Below are 15,810 nucleotides of genomic sequence, written 5' to 3' on the forward strand. Positions count from 1 at the left end.
TATCTGCATGCTATGTTAACTATCTGCATGCTATGTGAGCTATCAACACAGCGTGGTAACCGTGTTCATCTTCTCCCTGCTGGGTAATCAGGCCTGTCGGACGGCCAACCCCCCCTTGTATCTAACTCCGATTCAACTGACCGTTGAGATGCAGGAAGTAAAGTTCAGCCGAAACCATCGTAGTGTCACATCCATGTAGAAGGGTTGACCAGCAAAGATGAACATGAGATACCAAACCAAGTTGACATTGTTTTCCTGAATAACATCACCAAGAGACAGAATATACTGTACGCTGGAACAATAATATCAATGCAGCATGTGAAGGTCCCATGTTTCATGAGCTGAAATGAAAGATCCCAGAAATGTTCATTATTTTAACAAAAGCATATTTCTCTCAAATGTAATTCACAAAATGTGTTTACATCAATGTTAGTGAACATTGACAAGATAATCCGTCCACCTGAAAGGTGTGGCATATCAAGAAGCTGATTAAACGGCAGGATCATTACACAGGTGCACCTTGTGTTGGGGACAATAAAAGGCCGCTGGTTTTCTGATCCACGCCCCTACTTTTTTTAAAAAGGTACACTGTATATTCAAACGTATGTGGACACCCTATAAAATGAGTGGATTCGGCTATTTCAGCCACACCGTTTGCTGACAGGTGTATAAAACTGAGCACACAGCCATGCAATCTCCATAGACAAACATTGGCAATAGAATGGCCTTCCTGAAGAGCTCAGTAACATTCAACATGGCACAGTTACAGGACGCCACCTTTCCAACAAGTCAGTTTGTCAGATTTCTGCGCTGGTAAAGCTGCCCCTGCCAACTGTAAGTGCTGCTATTGTGAAGTGGAAACGTCTAGGAGCAACAACGGCTCAGCCGGGAAGTGGTAGGCCACACAAGCTCACAGAACGGGACCTCCGACTGCTGAAGTGCGTAGCGCGTAAAAATCGTCTGTCCTCAGTTGCAACACTCACTACCGAGTTCCAAACTGCCTCTGGAAGCAACGTCAGCACAACAACTGTTAGTCGGGAGTTTCATGAAATGGGTTTCCATGGCCGAGCAGCCGCACACAAGCCTAAGTTCACCATATGCAATGCAAGCGTTGGTTGGAGTGGTGTAAAGCTCACCGCCATTGGACTCTGGAGCAGTGGAAACACGTTCTCTGGAGTGATGAATCACACTTCACCTGGCATTCAGACAGATGAATCTGGGTTTGGCGGATGAATCTGGGTTCGGCGGATGCGAGGAGAACACTACCTGCCCCAATACATAGGGCCAACTGTAAAGTTTGGTGGAGGAGGAATAATGGTCTGGGACTGTTTTTCATGGTTCGGGCTAGGCCCCTTAATTCCAGTGAAGGGAAATCTTAACGCTACAGCCTACAATGACATTCTAGACGATTCTGTGCTTCCAACTTTGTGGCAACAGTTTGGGGAAGGCCCTTTCCTGTTTCAGCATGACAATGCCCCCGTGCACAAAGCAAGGTCCATACAGAAATGGTTTGTCAAGATCAGTGTGGAAGAACTTGAATGGCCTGCACAGAGCCCTGACCTTAACCCCATCGAACAGCTTTCGGGATGAATTGGAACGCCGACTGCGAGTCAGGTCTAATCGCCCAACATCAGTGCCCCACCTCACTAATGCTCTTGTGACTGAATGGAAGCAAGTCCCAGCAGCAATGTTCCAACATCTCGTGGAAAGCCTTCCCAGAAGAGTGGAGGCTGTTATAGCAGCAAAGGGGGGGAAACCAACTCCATATTAATGCCCATGATTTTGGAATGAGATGTTCGACAAGTAGATGTCCACATACTTTTGGCCATTGTCACGTCCTGACCATAGTAAGTTGTTATTTTCTATGGTAGAGTAGGTCAGGGCGTGACAGGGGGTGTTTGTCTGTTTTTGTATTTCTATGTTCAGTTTCTATGTTTTGTATTTATTTGTGTTGGGCCGAGTATGGTTCCTAACCAGAGGCAGCTGTCTATCGTTGTCTCTGATTAGGAACCATACTTAGGCAGCCTGTTTTTTCCATTGGGTTTTGTGGGTAGTCATTTTCCGTTTTGTTCATGTACCTGACGGAGCTGTTGGCGGTCGTTTTTGTTATTTTTGTTTAAGTGTCGTCATTAAAAGAAATATGAGCACTTTACGCCTTGGTTCCCTTCATACGACCCTCGTTACAGCCATTTAGTGATCAACAGATCAACAGATGCATATCTGTATTCCCAGTCCTGTGAAATCCATAGATTAAGGTCTAAGGAATTTATTTAAATTGACTGAATTCCTGAATATGAACTGAAAGTAAGTAAAATCTTGTTGAGTTTATATTTCAGTTCAGAATATAATCAAAACACTAGGGGGTCCTACAACAGAGCCCTGAGAAACACCGGGTTAGAAACAGATTAGGTGTCAGATAGTCAGAATATAACATTCTGAAGAGTAGAATTGAAACGTGTCCACATATTTCTCTGACATGAATCCAGTCCGCTATATTATTATTGTGATGATGCTTTGTCTAACTCAATGAGCCCAACATAGGCTGTGCATTATCATGAGGGGCTCTATCAGACTGCTTCAGACCGCTCTACGAGGGGCTCTGTCAGTCAGACTGCTTCAGACCGCTCTACGAGGGGCTCTGTCAGTCAGACTGCTTCAGACCGCTCTACGAGGGGCTCTGTCAGTCAGACTGCTTCAGACTGCTCTACGAGGGGCTCTATCAGACAGACTGCTTCAGACCGCTCTACGAGGGGCTCTATCAGACTGCTTCAGACCGCTCTACGAGGGGCTCTATCAGACAGACTGCTTCAGACCGCTCTACGAGGGGCTCTATCAGACTGCTTCAGACCGCTCTACGAGGGGCTCTATCAGACTGCTTCAGACCGCTCTACGAGGGGCTCTATCAGACTGCTCCAGACCGCTCTACGAGGGGCTCTGTCAGACTGCTTCAGACTGCTCTACGAGGGGCTCTGTCAGTCAGACTGCTTCAGACCGCTCTACGAGGGGCTCTGTCAGACTGCTTCAGACCGCTCTACGAGGGGCTCTGTCAGACTGCTTCAGACCGCTCTACGAGGGGCTCTGTCAGACTGCTTCAGACCGCTCTACGAGGAGCTCTATCAGACTGCTTCAGACCGCTCTACGAGGGGCTCTATCAGACAGACTGCTTCAGACCGCTCTACGAGGGGCTCTATCAGACTGACTGCTTCAGACCGCTCTACGAGGGGCTCTATCAGACTGCTTCAGACCGCTCTACGAGGGGCTCTATCAGACTGCTTCAGACCACTCTATGAGGGGCTCTATCAGACTGCTTCAGACCGCTCTACGAGGGGCTCTGTCAGACTGCTTCAGACCGCTCTACGAGGGGCTCTGTCAGACTGCTTCAGACCGCTCTATGAGGGGCTCTGTCAGACTGCTTCAGACCGCTCTACGAGGGGCTCTGTCAGACTGCTTCAGACCGCTCTACGAGGGACTCTGTCAGACTGCTTCAGACCGCTCTACGAGGAGCTCTGTCAGACAGACTGCTTCAGACCGCTCTATGAGGGGCTCTATCAGACTGCTTCAGACCACTCTACGAGGGGCTCTGTCAGACTGCTTCAGACTGCTCTACGAGGGACTCTGTCAGACAGACTGCTTCAGACCGCTCTACGAGGGGCTCTATCAGACAGACTGCTTCAGACCGCTCTACGAGGGACTCTGTCAAGATGCTTCAGACGGCACTACGAGGGGCTCTAACAGACTGCTTCAGACTGCTCTACGAGGGGCTCTGTCAGACAGACTGCTTCAGACCGCTCTACGAGGGGCTCTGTCAGACAGACTGCTTCAGACCGCTCTACGAGGGGCTCTATCAGACTGCTTCAGACCGCTCTACGAGGGGCTCTGTCAGACTGCTTCAGACCGCTCTATGAGGGGCTCTGTCAGACTGCTTCAGACCGCTCTACGAGGGGCTCTGTCAGACTGCTTCAGACCGCTCTACGAGGGGCTCTGTCAGACTGCTTCAGACCGCTCTACGAGGGGCTCTGTCAGACTGCTTCAGACTGCTCTACGAGGGGCTCTGTCAGTCAGACTGCTTCAGACCGCTCTACGAGGGGCTCTGTCAGACAGATTGCTTCAGACCGCTCTACGAGGGGCTCTGTCAGACTGCTTCAGACCGCTCTACGAGGGGCTCTGTCAGACTGCTTCAGACCGCTCTACGAGGGGCTCTATCAGACTGTTTCAGACCGCTCTACGAGGAGCTCTATCAGACTGCTTCAGACCGCTCTACGAGGGGCTCTATCAGACAGACTGCTTCAGACTCGCTCCACACTCTGTGTCGTTCTCTCTCTTGACATTTCCATGGCTGAAAATGTTTCATGCATTTTTATTGTTGTTTTTTTCCCCCCTCAATTCATAAATAATGTATTTATTTATCACGAAAATCTGTTTTGGAATTAGACTAGCACACTTCAAAGACGGACAGGCTTTGATATGTCTGATTTTCACTGAGTATCAGAAGATTTATTCAATTTATGTAAAGTACCTCCGGGGTAATAAAGGTGGCGTTTGAATACATTTGACTGAACTAAATTGCATAATGAGGAGGTTTCTACCCTTATCATTAAAGTAGTAAATCTAATCCCCAGGTTGAAGGGATCATTTGGCAGCCGAACATACAGTAAGGTCCCGTTAACGGACAACACCGCTCTGATATACAGTACGTACTGTAGTTTAAACTGACCGGGAGTCAGAACATACGGTAAGGTCCCGTTAACGGACAACACCGCTCTGATATACAGTATGTACTGTAGTTTAAACTGACTGGGAGTCAGTACGTACTGTAGTTTAAACTGACCGGGAGTCAGAACATACGGTAAGGTCCCATTAACGGACAACACCGCTCTGATATACAGTACGTACTGTAGTTTAAACTGACTGGGAGTCAGTACGTACTGTAGTTTAAACTGACTGGGAGTCAGTACGTACTGTAGTTTAAACTGACCGGGAGTCAGTACGTACTGTAGTTTAAACTGACTGGGAGTCAGTACGTACTGTAGTTTAAACTGACCGGGAGTCAGTACGTACTGTAGTTTAAACTGACCGGCAGTCAGTACGTACTGTAGTTTAAACTGACCGGGAGTCAGTACTTACTGTAGTTTAAACTGACTGGGAGTCAGTACGCACTGTAGTTTAAACTGACCGGGAGTCAGTACGTACTGTAGTTTAAACTGACTGGGAGTCAGTACGTACTGTAGTTTAAACTGACCGGGAGTCAGTACGTACTGTAGTTTAAACTGACTGGGAGTCAGTACGTCCTGTAGTTTAAACTGACCGGGAGTCAGTACGTACTGTAGTTTAAACTGACTGGGAGTCAGTACGTACTGTAGTTTAAACTGACCGGGAGTCAGTACGTACTGTAGTTTAAACTGACTGGGAGTCAGTACGTACTGTAGTTTAAACTGACCGGGAGTCAGTACGTGCTGTAGTTTAAACTGACCGGGAGTCAGTACGTACTGTAGTTTAAACTGAACGGGAGTCAGTACGTACTGTAGTTTAAACTGACTGGGAGTCAGTACGTACTGTAGTTTAAACTGACTGGGAGTCAGTACGTACTGTAGTTTAAACTGACTGGGAGTCAGTACGTACTGTAGTTTAAACTGACTGGGAGTCAGTACGCACTGTAGTTTAAACTGACTGGGAGTCAGTACGTACTGTAGTTTAAACTGACTGGGAGTCAGTACGTACTGTAGCGACATATGAAATTAAATGGTGGGTTGATTCTCTCCTTTCTCGTGTCCTTCATCAGTTCAGTCAGTGTCTTGGGGGAATACGATTATTCTTTTAACTTCTGTCTTCAAAACATCCTGAATGAGATATCGCCACATGCCACACACGGCCAGGGCGTCCGGGAGGGGGGAGGGAGGGAGGGTGGGTAGGGAGGGAAAGCTGGATGATAATTAATGAGATAGAGAGAGAGAGAGAGAGAGAGAGAGAGAGAGAGAGGGAGGGAGGGGGACCTGGCAGGGTGGGTCACATGGTGTTGGATTAACCAACCAGGCCTCAGGCTGATCTTCTGCCTCATTTACAGTCTCATTCCCTGTCCCTCAGATGGCCCTGTTCTCTATAGGTGTCACCCAGACAGACTCGGGCCGGGACGGAATAATACACACACACGTCACATGTCTCCTCTGACCTATAACCTCTAACCTGCCAGCCAATGGCTGTTCTTCAGATCCTGGATGATACGCTAAAACACCTCAACACACCTATATAGAGGAACAGAACAGCGAGGTAATAGAAGCACCTAAGGTTACAGTAGAATACAGAGGAATACAAGTCCTTCAGTATAAAACAACCACTTTCTAATATAATACCTGATTTATCCTGCTTATTCAGTCTAAGGTAAACAGCAATGCAAAATGACACAGGAAATAGAAACTAAAGTACAGGTACATAAAGATGTTTGAATTAGTATATTTTAGAACAAAAGTTAGTTATTTCTTTGTGTATTTCAGAGGAAGGTCACAGGGACAAGGACCATTTCCATATAATCAACCTAACGACCCTAATTAGAAACATCTACCTAACGACCCTAATTAGAAACAGCTACCTAATGACTATAGTCCTGGATCCTACATAAAGACAGCTACCTAACGACCCTAATTAGAAACAGCTACCTAACGACCCTAATTAGAAACAGCTACCTAACGACTATAGTCCTGGATCCTACATAAAGACAGCTACCTAACAACTATAGACCTGGACCCTCTATAGTCCTGGACCCTAATTAAAAACAGCTACCTAACGACTATAATCCTGGACCCTATATAAAGACATCTACCTAACGACTGTAGTCCTGGACCCTATATAAAGACAGCTACCTAACGACTATAGTCCTGGATCCTATATAAAGACAGCTACCTAACGACTGTAGTCCTGGACCCTATATAAAGACATCTACCTAACGACTATAGTCCTGGACCCTATATAAAGACAGCTACCTAACGACTATAGTCCTGGACCCTATCTACCTAACGACTGTAGTCCTGGATCCTATATAAAGACAGCTACCTAACGACTATAATCCTGGACCCTATATAAAGACATCTACCTAACGACTGTAGTCCTGGACCCTATATAAAGACAGCTACCTAACGACTATAGTCCTGGACCCTATATAAAGACATCTACCTAACGACTATAGTCCTGGACCCTATATAAAGACAGCTACCTAACGACTATAGTCCTGGATCCTATATAAAGATATCTACCTAACGACTGTAGTCCTGGATCCTATATAAAGACAGCTACCTAACGACTATAGTCCTGGATCCTATATAAAGACAGCTACCTAACGACTGTAGTCCTGGACCCTATATAAAGACATCTACCTAACGACTATAGTCCTGGACCCTATATAAAGATAACTACCTAACGACTATAGTCCTGGACCCTATATAAAGACATCTACCTAACGACTATAGTCCTGGACCCTATATAAAGACATCTACCTAACGCCTATAGTCCTGGACCCTATATAAAGACAGCTACCTAACAACTATAGTCCTGGACCCTATCTACCTAATGACTATAGTCATGGACCCTCTATAGTCCTGGATCCTAATTAAAAACAGCTACCTAACGACTATAGTCCTGGACCCTAATTAAAAACAGCTACCTAACGACTATAGTCCTGGACCCTAATTAAAAACAGCTACCTAACGACTATAGTCCTGGACCCTAAATAAAGACAGCTACCTAACGACTGTAGTCCTGGACCCTATATAAAGACATCTACCTAATGACTATAGTCCTGGACCCTATCTACCTAACGACTGTAGTCCTGGACCCTATATAAAGACATCTACCTAACAACTATTGTCCTGAACCCTATATAAAGACAGCTACCTAACGACTATAGTCCTGGACCCTATATAAAGACATCTACCTAACGACTATAGTCCTGGACCCTATATAAAGACAGCTACCTAACGACTATAGTCCTGGATCCTATATAAAGATATCTACCTAACGACTGTAGTCCTGGATCCTATATAAAGACAGCTACCTAACGACTATAGTCCTGGATCCTATATAAAGACAGCTACCTAACGACTGTAGTCCTGGACCATATATATAGACATCTACCTAACGACTATAGTCCTGGACCCTATATAAAGACATCTACCTAACGACTATAGTCCTGGACCCTATATAAAGACATCTTGACCCTATATAAAGACATCTACCTAACGCCTATAGTCCTGGACACTATATAAAGACAGCTACCTAACAACTATAGTCCTGGACCCTATCTACCTAACGACTGTAGTCCTGGACCCTATATAAAGACATCTACCTAACAACTATAGTCCTGGACCCTATATAAAGACATCTACCTAACGCCTATAGTCCTGGACCCTATATAAAGACATCTACCTAACGCCTATAGTCCTGGACCCTATATAAAGACAGCTACCTAACAACTATAGTCCTGGACCCTATCTACCTAATGACTATAGTCATGGACCCTCTATAGACCTGGATCCTAATTAAAAACAGCTACATAACGACTATAGTCCTGGACCCTAATTAAAAACAGCTACCTAACGACTATAGTCCTGGACCCTATATAAAGACATCTGGACCCTATATAAAGACATCTACCTAACGACTATAGTCCTGGACCCTAAATAAAGACAGCTACCTAACGACTGTAGTCCTGGACCCTATATAAAGACATCTACCTAACGACTATAGTCCTGGACCCTATATAAAGACATCTACCTAACGACTATAGTCCTGGACCCTATATAAAGACAGCTACCTAACGACTATAGTCCTGGACCCTATATAAAGACAGCTACCTAACAACTGTAGTCCTGGATCCTACAGCTACCTAACGACTATATTCCTGGACCCTATATAAAGACATCTACCTAACGACTATAGTCCTGGACCCTATATAAAGACATCTACCTAACGACTATAGTCCTGGACCCTATATAAAGACAGCTACCTAACGACTATAGTCCTGGACCCTATATAAAGACAGCTATCTAACAAATGTAGTCCTGGATCCTATATAAAGACAGCTACCTAACGACTATAGTCCTGGACCCTATATAAAGACATCTACCTAACAACTATAGTCCTGGACCCTATATAAAGACATCTACCTAACGACTATAGTCCTGGACCCTATATAATGACAGCTACCTAACGACTATAGTCCTGGACCCTATCTACCTAACGACTGTAGTCCTGGATCCTATATAAAGACAGCTACCTAACGACTATAGTCCTGGACCCTATATAAAGACAGCTACCTAACGACTATAGTCCTGGACCCTATATAAAGACAGCTACCTAACGACTATAGTCCTGGACCCTATCTACCTAACGACTGTAGTCCTGGATCCTATATAAAGACAGCTACCTAACGACTATAGTCCTGGACCCTATATAAAGACATCTACCTAACGACTATAGTCCTGGACCCTATATAAAGACAGCTACCTAATGACTATAGTCCTGGATCCTACAGCTACCTAACGACTATAGTCCTGGACCCTATATAAAGACAGCTACCTAACGACTGGAGTCCTGGACCCTATATAAAGACAGCTACCTAACAACTATAGTCCTGGACCCTATATAAAGACAGCTACCTCAGAACTATAGTCCTGGACCCTATATAAAGTCAGCTACCTAACGACTATAGTCCTGGACCCTATCTACCTAACGACTGTAGTCCTGGATCCTATATAAAGACAGCTACCTAACGACTATAGTCCTGGACCCTATATAAAGACAGCTACCTAACGACTATAGTCCTGGACCCTATATAAAGACAGCTACCTAACGACTGGAGTCCTGGACCCTATATAAAGACATCTACCTAACGCCTATAGTCCTGGACCCTATATAAAGACAGCTACCTAACAACTATAGTCCTGGACCCTATCTACCTAACGACTATAGTCCTGGACCCTCTATAGTCCAGGATCCTAATTAAAAACAGCTACCTAACAACTATAGTCCTGGACCCTAATTAAAAACAGCTACCGAACGACTATAGTCCTGGACCCTATATAAAGACAGCTATCTAACGACTATAGTCCTGGACCCTATATAAAGACAGCTACCTAACGACTATAGTCCTGGACCCTAAATAAAGACAGCTACCTAACGACTGTAGTCCTGGACCCTATATAAAGACATCTACCTAACGACTATAGTCCTGGACCCTATATAAAGACAGCTACCTAACGACTATAGTCCTGGACCCTATATAAAGACAGCTACCTAACAACTGTAGTCCTGGATCCTACAGCTACCTAACGACTATATTCCTGGACCCTATATAAAGACATCTACCTAACGACTATAGTCCTGGACCCTATATAAAGACATCTACCTAACGACTATAGTCCTGGACCCTATATAAAGACAGCTACCTAACGACTATAGTCCTGGACCCTATATAAAGACAGCTATCTAACAACTGTAGTCCTGGATCCTATATAAAGACAGCTACCTAACGACTATAGTCCTGGACCCTATATAAAGACATCTACCTAACAACTATAGTCCTGGAGCCTATATAAAGACATCTACCTAACGACTATAGTCCTGGACCCTATATAAAGACAGCTACCTAACGACTATAGTCCTGGACCCTATCTACCTAACGACTGTAGTCCTGGATCCTATATAAAGACAGCTACCTAACGACTATAGTCCTGGACCCTATATAAAGACAGCTACCTAACGACTATAGTCCTGGACCCTATATAAAGACAGCTACCTAACGACTATAGTCCTGGACCCTATCTACCTAACGACTGTAGTCCTGGACCCTATATAAAGACATCTACCTAACAACTATAGTCCTGGACCCTATATAAAGACAGCTACCTAACGACTATAGTCCTGGATCCTATATAAAGACAGCTACCTAACGACTATAGTCCTGGACCCTATCTACCTAACGACTGTAGTCCTGGATCCTATATAAAGACAGCTACCTAACGACTATAGTCCTGGACCCTATATAAAGACAGCTACCTAACGACTATAGTCCTGGACCCTATATAAAGACAGCTACCTAACGACTATAGTCCTGGACCCTATCTACCTAACGACTGTAGTCCTGGACCCTATATAAAGACATCTACCTAACAACTATAGTCCTGGACCCTATATAAAGACAGCTACCTAACGACTATAGTCCTGGATCCTATATAAAGACAGCTACCTAACGACTATAGTCCTGGACCCTATCTACCTAACGACTGTAGTCCTGGATCCTATATAAAGACAGCTACCTAACGACTATAGTCCTGGACCCTATATAAAGACAGCTACCTAACGACTATAGTCCTGGACCCTATATAAAGACAGCTACCTAACGACTATAGTCCTGGACCCTATCTACCTAACGACTGTAGTCCTGGACCCTATATAAAGACATCTACCTAACAACTATAGTCCTGGACCCTATATAAAGACAGCTACCTAACGACTATAGTCCTGGACCCTATATAAAGACAGCTACCAATCAACTGTAGACCTGGACCTGGACCCTAATTTAAAAACAGCTACCTAACGACTGTAGTCCTGGACCCAATATAAAGTCACTCTGACCCTCAGCTGTCTCCAGCCTGCAGCCCCATTACCTGCTGCAGCTCAGATCTCCCCATCACTCCACTTCCCTGCTCTTGAATAATTAGAATAGATATTTGACACTGTTGTGTGAGCGGCTGAAGGAGCTGTGAATGGCGGAGCTGAATGCTTGTCCATCACTCTATTCACTGGTTACAGGTGGTCAGGTGGTCTCATCTCCCTCCACATATCTGCCGCTGCGTGACAGCAGTCTGCAATTTGCATGTTGGACAGACAACAAACGGGCCTGTGCATGTCAAACTAGGTGGTGATGCGTGACAGTTTGAACACAATGCTGTCTCCTCCTAGCCTGACCCTCGACCCGCCTAATGTCTCCGTCACAATCACAGGAAGATGGGAGAAATCAGCCTGCCCTTCTCCACAATGCATCTGATACCAATACCATTATTATCTTCTCTGTCTCTCTCTCTCTCTCTTTCCTCTCTGTCTCTCTTCTCTCTCGCGCTCTCTCTCTCTCTCTCTCTCTCTCTTTCTCTCTCTTCTCTGTCTCTCTTCTCTCTCTCTCTCTCTCTTTCCTCTCTGTCTCTCTTCTCTCTCGCGCTCTCTCTCTCTCTCTCTTTCTCTCTCTTCTCTGTCTCTCTTCTCTCTCTCTCTCGCTCTCTTCTCTCTCTCTTTCCTCCCTGTCTCTGTTCTCTCTCTCTCTGTTCTCTCTCTCTCTCTCTCTCTCCTCTCTCGCTCTATCTCTAACTCGCTCTCCTCTCTCTCTCTCTCTCTCTCTCTCTCTCTTCTCTCTTTTTCTCTCTCCTTCTCTCTGGTACTCTATCTTAGAGTGGCTTGTCTTGGTCTGTCAATCCCAGAGGCCTTTAGGGTCGTTTTAGGACAAAGATAATGAGTCCGAAGGAATTGTTGTGAATCTCTTGTTGTGGCCACATGGAGGAAATACATTGACATAATGGTGATTATTTTGAATGTTTTGGACTGGACTGGGAACCATTTTGACCCGATGTTATAATATTAAGGTGAAAGCTAATCTTTAATGAGTAATTTAACAGTCTAAAAAGACCATCACAGGAAGAAGCTTTGTTCAGCTCTTTAAAAGCAATATCTACCAAAAAAACCTGATATTATCTTTCCTGTTATAACACATGATAATGAAGCTTTTATCTCCACCTGATCATCACTGTGATGAAACAGCGACACTAATTACCTGTTAAACACCTGAACACTTCCCCCTGGTGCAGCTTTACTACTGCAGGATCACTTCCCTGTTACTTCCCTTGGTTCAGCTCTCTACAGAGGTTAAATCACTCTGAAATAATGAAGAGTTTTTATCACAACCCCCAACAAATTGTCTCTCAGCAGTTTGGATATGAACTTTCTACTGCTTGTTAAGGCAGATAAAGGGAATGTTTTAAAACGGATCTCAGTGTAGAATATATCCCAGGAGTAGAGAGTTTTACACTTAAGCCATAATCACTCTCTGGGTTTTAGCGATGTACTTTACATATTTAAGGAGATAGTTACTTCATGAGCTCATGTTGTAAGAGTTAGAGTTAAAAGTCACTATCATATCTCTGGGGGGGTTAATGAACGGGGAGGGCCGCCTGATTACAATGTTTAATAGACACACAATCCTCCTGAATTCTCGGATAGTCAGCAGAACTGGTCTGTTTCTGTACCACTCGGTGTTTTAAAGTGGAACTGACCGTGTTTTTTTTTAACTACTTTGAAGAAATTAAACGAACATATAGTCATAGTGTGGGTCTAAAATATCACATCTGGAGTTTTATGCTTCAAAATCAACTTCATAACAGGTTTTTAAATCAACTTCATAAAAGGTTTTTAAATCAACTTCATAAAAGGTTTTTAAAATCAACTTCATAACAGGTTTTTAAATCAACTTCATAACAGGTTTTTAAATCAACTTCATAACAGGTTTTTAAATCAACTTCATAACAGTTTTTAAAATCAACTTCATAAAAGGTTTTTAAAATCAACTTCATAACAGGTTTTAAAATCAACTTTATAACAGGTTTTAAAATTAACTTCATAACAGGTTTTTAAATCAACTTCATAAAAGGTTTTTAAATCAACTTCATAACAGGTTTTTAAATCAACTTCATAACAGGTTTTTAAATCAACTTCATAACAGGTTTTAAATCAACTTCATAACAGGTTTTAAATCAACTTCATAAAAGGTTTTTAAAAAAAACAGCTTCTATTTGACTCAACATTCCATTATGTACAGTAAGGTATTGTTGTCAGAATTAAAACGGATGCAGTCAATACCTGAATAATACAATTCACCGGTAACTATCTAGGTGGTCTAACACATATTGCTGTTACGTTGTAAATCACATATAGTACAATGTTTGCTGCCTCCAGCCATTCTGGGGATGAACACCCAATATTCTGGACAAAAACAGATGGAAAGGGAAGTGTTTGTGAATCTCAACACAATCAATCTAGCTATGCAGTACGTCGGCTAAGAAGACTGTAGAGTATCTATTATTGTAGGCCTACTCATTTAGCAAGCTAGCAGTTTTCTAGAACCTAAAATAACATGGAGCTTTGTATTGTAGGTAGCTAGCAGCTAGCTAGCAGTTTTCTAGAACCTAAAATAACATATAGCCTTGTATTGTGGGTAGCTAGCAGCTAGCTAACAGTTTTCTAGAACCTAAATTAACATATGGCCTTGTATTGTAGGTAGCTAGCAGCTAGCTAGCAGGTAGCTAGCAGTTTTCTAGAACCTAAATTAACATATGGCCTTGTATTGTAGGTAGCTAGCAGCTAGCTAACAGTTTTCTAGAACCTAAATTAACATATGGCCTTGTATTGTAGGTAGCTAGCAGCTAGCTAGCAGGTAGCTAGCAGTTTTCTAGAACCTAAATTAACATATGGCCTTGTATTGTAGGTAGCTAGCAGCTAGCTAGCAGGTAGCTATCAGTTTTCTAGAACCTAAAATAACATATAGCCTTGTATTGTAGCTAGCTAGCTGGCAGTTTTCTGAAACAGCCTGGGGTTTGAATCGAAACGACTTCTATAAATTCTATTTTGTCTCACTGTCTTTTGGGAGAATACCACGGCGGTTACCTCATCAGCCCAATGTCAAACTAGTGAACAGTTCAAAACAAAAACATGCTGTTGTAATTAGGATTCTCCTTTTCCTGTCTAGAAAACATCTTGCAGGTGACATGGATATTTAGTCACGTTTGTAAAAGCAGCCTGTCTGTGAGGGCGGACTACTAAACCTTCAGCTAATCTGTCTGTCAGTTCAGAGGCTGCCACCAGTCAGCCCTGGCAACATAATTAACACTCATGTCATGATTAGTATTTGTCTGTTTTAATATAATCCTTGTATACGTCTCATCGCAGGAGATATTTCAGTTCCCGTTGCGCTTGGGAACCTCTGAAAGCATCTGAATAAAGACGTCCATTTTTTTTTATTTTTTTTTTTCTTCGGAGCTCCGTTGTCTGACAGGAGAGATTAGCTGGAATGTTAGTTTAATCCTGCCATTGGAGCGCTGCTGCGTGTACCGTACAACTCTGCCGTTACAGCAGCTCTTTATATCAAACGCACAGAGGAAAAGCCTCTGACCACATCAGACCTCTTCTGGAACCTGTTGTCACAACACAGGAGGAATGTTAAACTACAGCTGTGTTCCAACATGAAGCAGCCTCCTCCTCCTCCTCCTCATTATGACTGTATCAGGACTGTGTTACAGTGTTAAAGTTGGATAATGTATTACACTGCCTGTCTGAGACAGTCTGACAAATAGATAATGTATTGTCCTGCCTGTCTGAGACAGTCCGGTAATAGATAATGTATTTTCCTGCCTGTCTGAGACAGTCTGACAAATAGATAATGTATTGTCCTGCCTGTCTGAGACAGTCCGGTAATAGATAATGTATTTTCCTGCCTGTCTGAGACAGTCTGACAAATAGATAATGTATTGTCCTGCCTGGCTGAGACAGTCTGATAATAGATAATGTATTGTCCTGCCTGGCTGAGACAGTCTGACAAATAGATAATGTATTGTCCTACCTGGCTGAGACAGTCTGACAAATAGATAATGTATTGTCCTGCCTGGCTGAGACAGTCTGACAAATAGATAATGTATTGTCCTGCCTGGCTGAGACAGTCTGACAAATAGAAAATGTATTGTCCTTCCTGGCTGAGACAGTCTGATAATAGATAATGTATTGTCC

Source organism: Salmo trutta, unplaced genomic scaffold (assembly GCF_901001165.1).
Source record: "Salmo trutta unplaced genomic scaffold, fSalTru1.1, whole genome shotgun sequence".
Lineage (NCBI taxonomy): Eukaryota > Metazoa > Chordata > Actinopteri > Salmoniformes > Salmonidae > Salmo > Salmo trutta.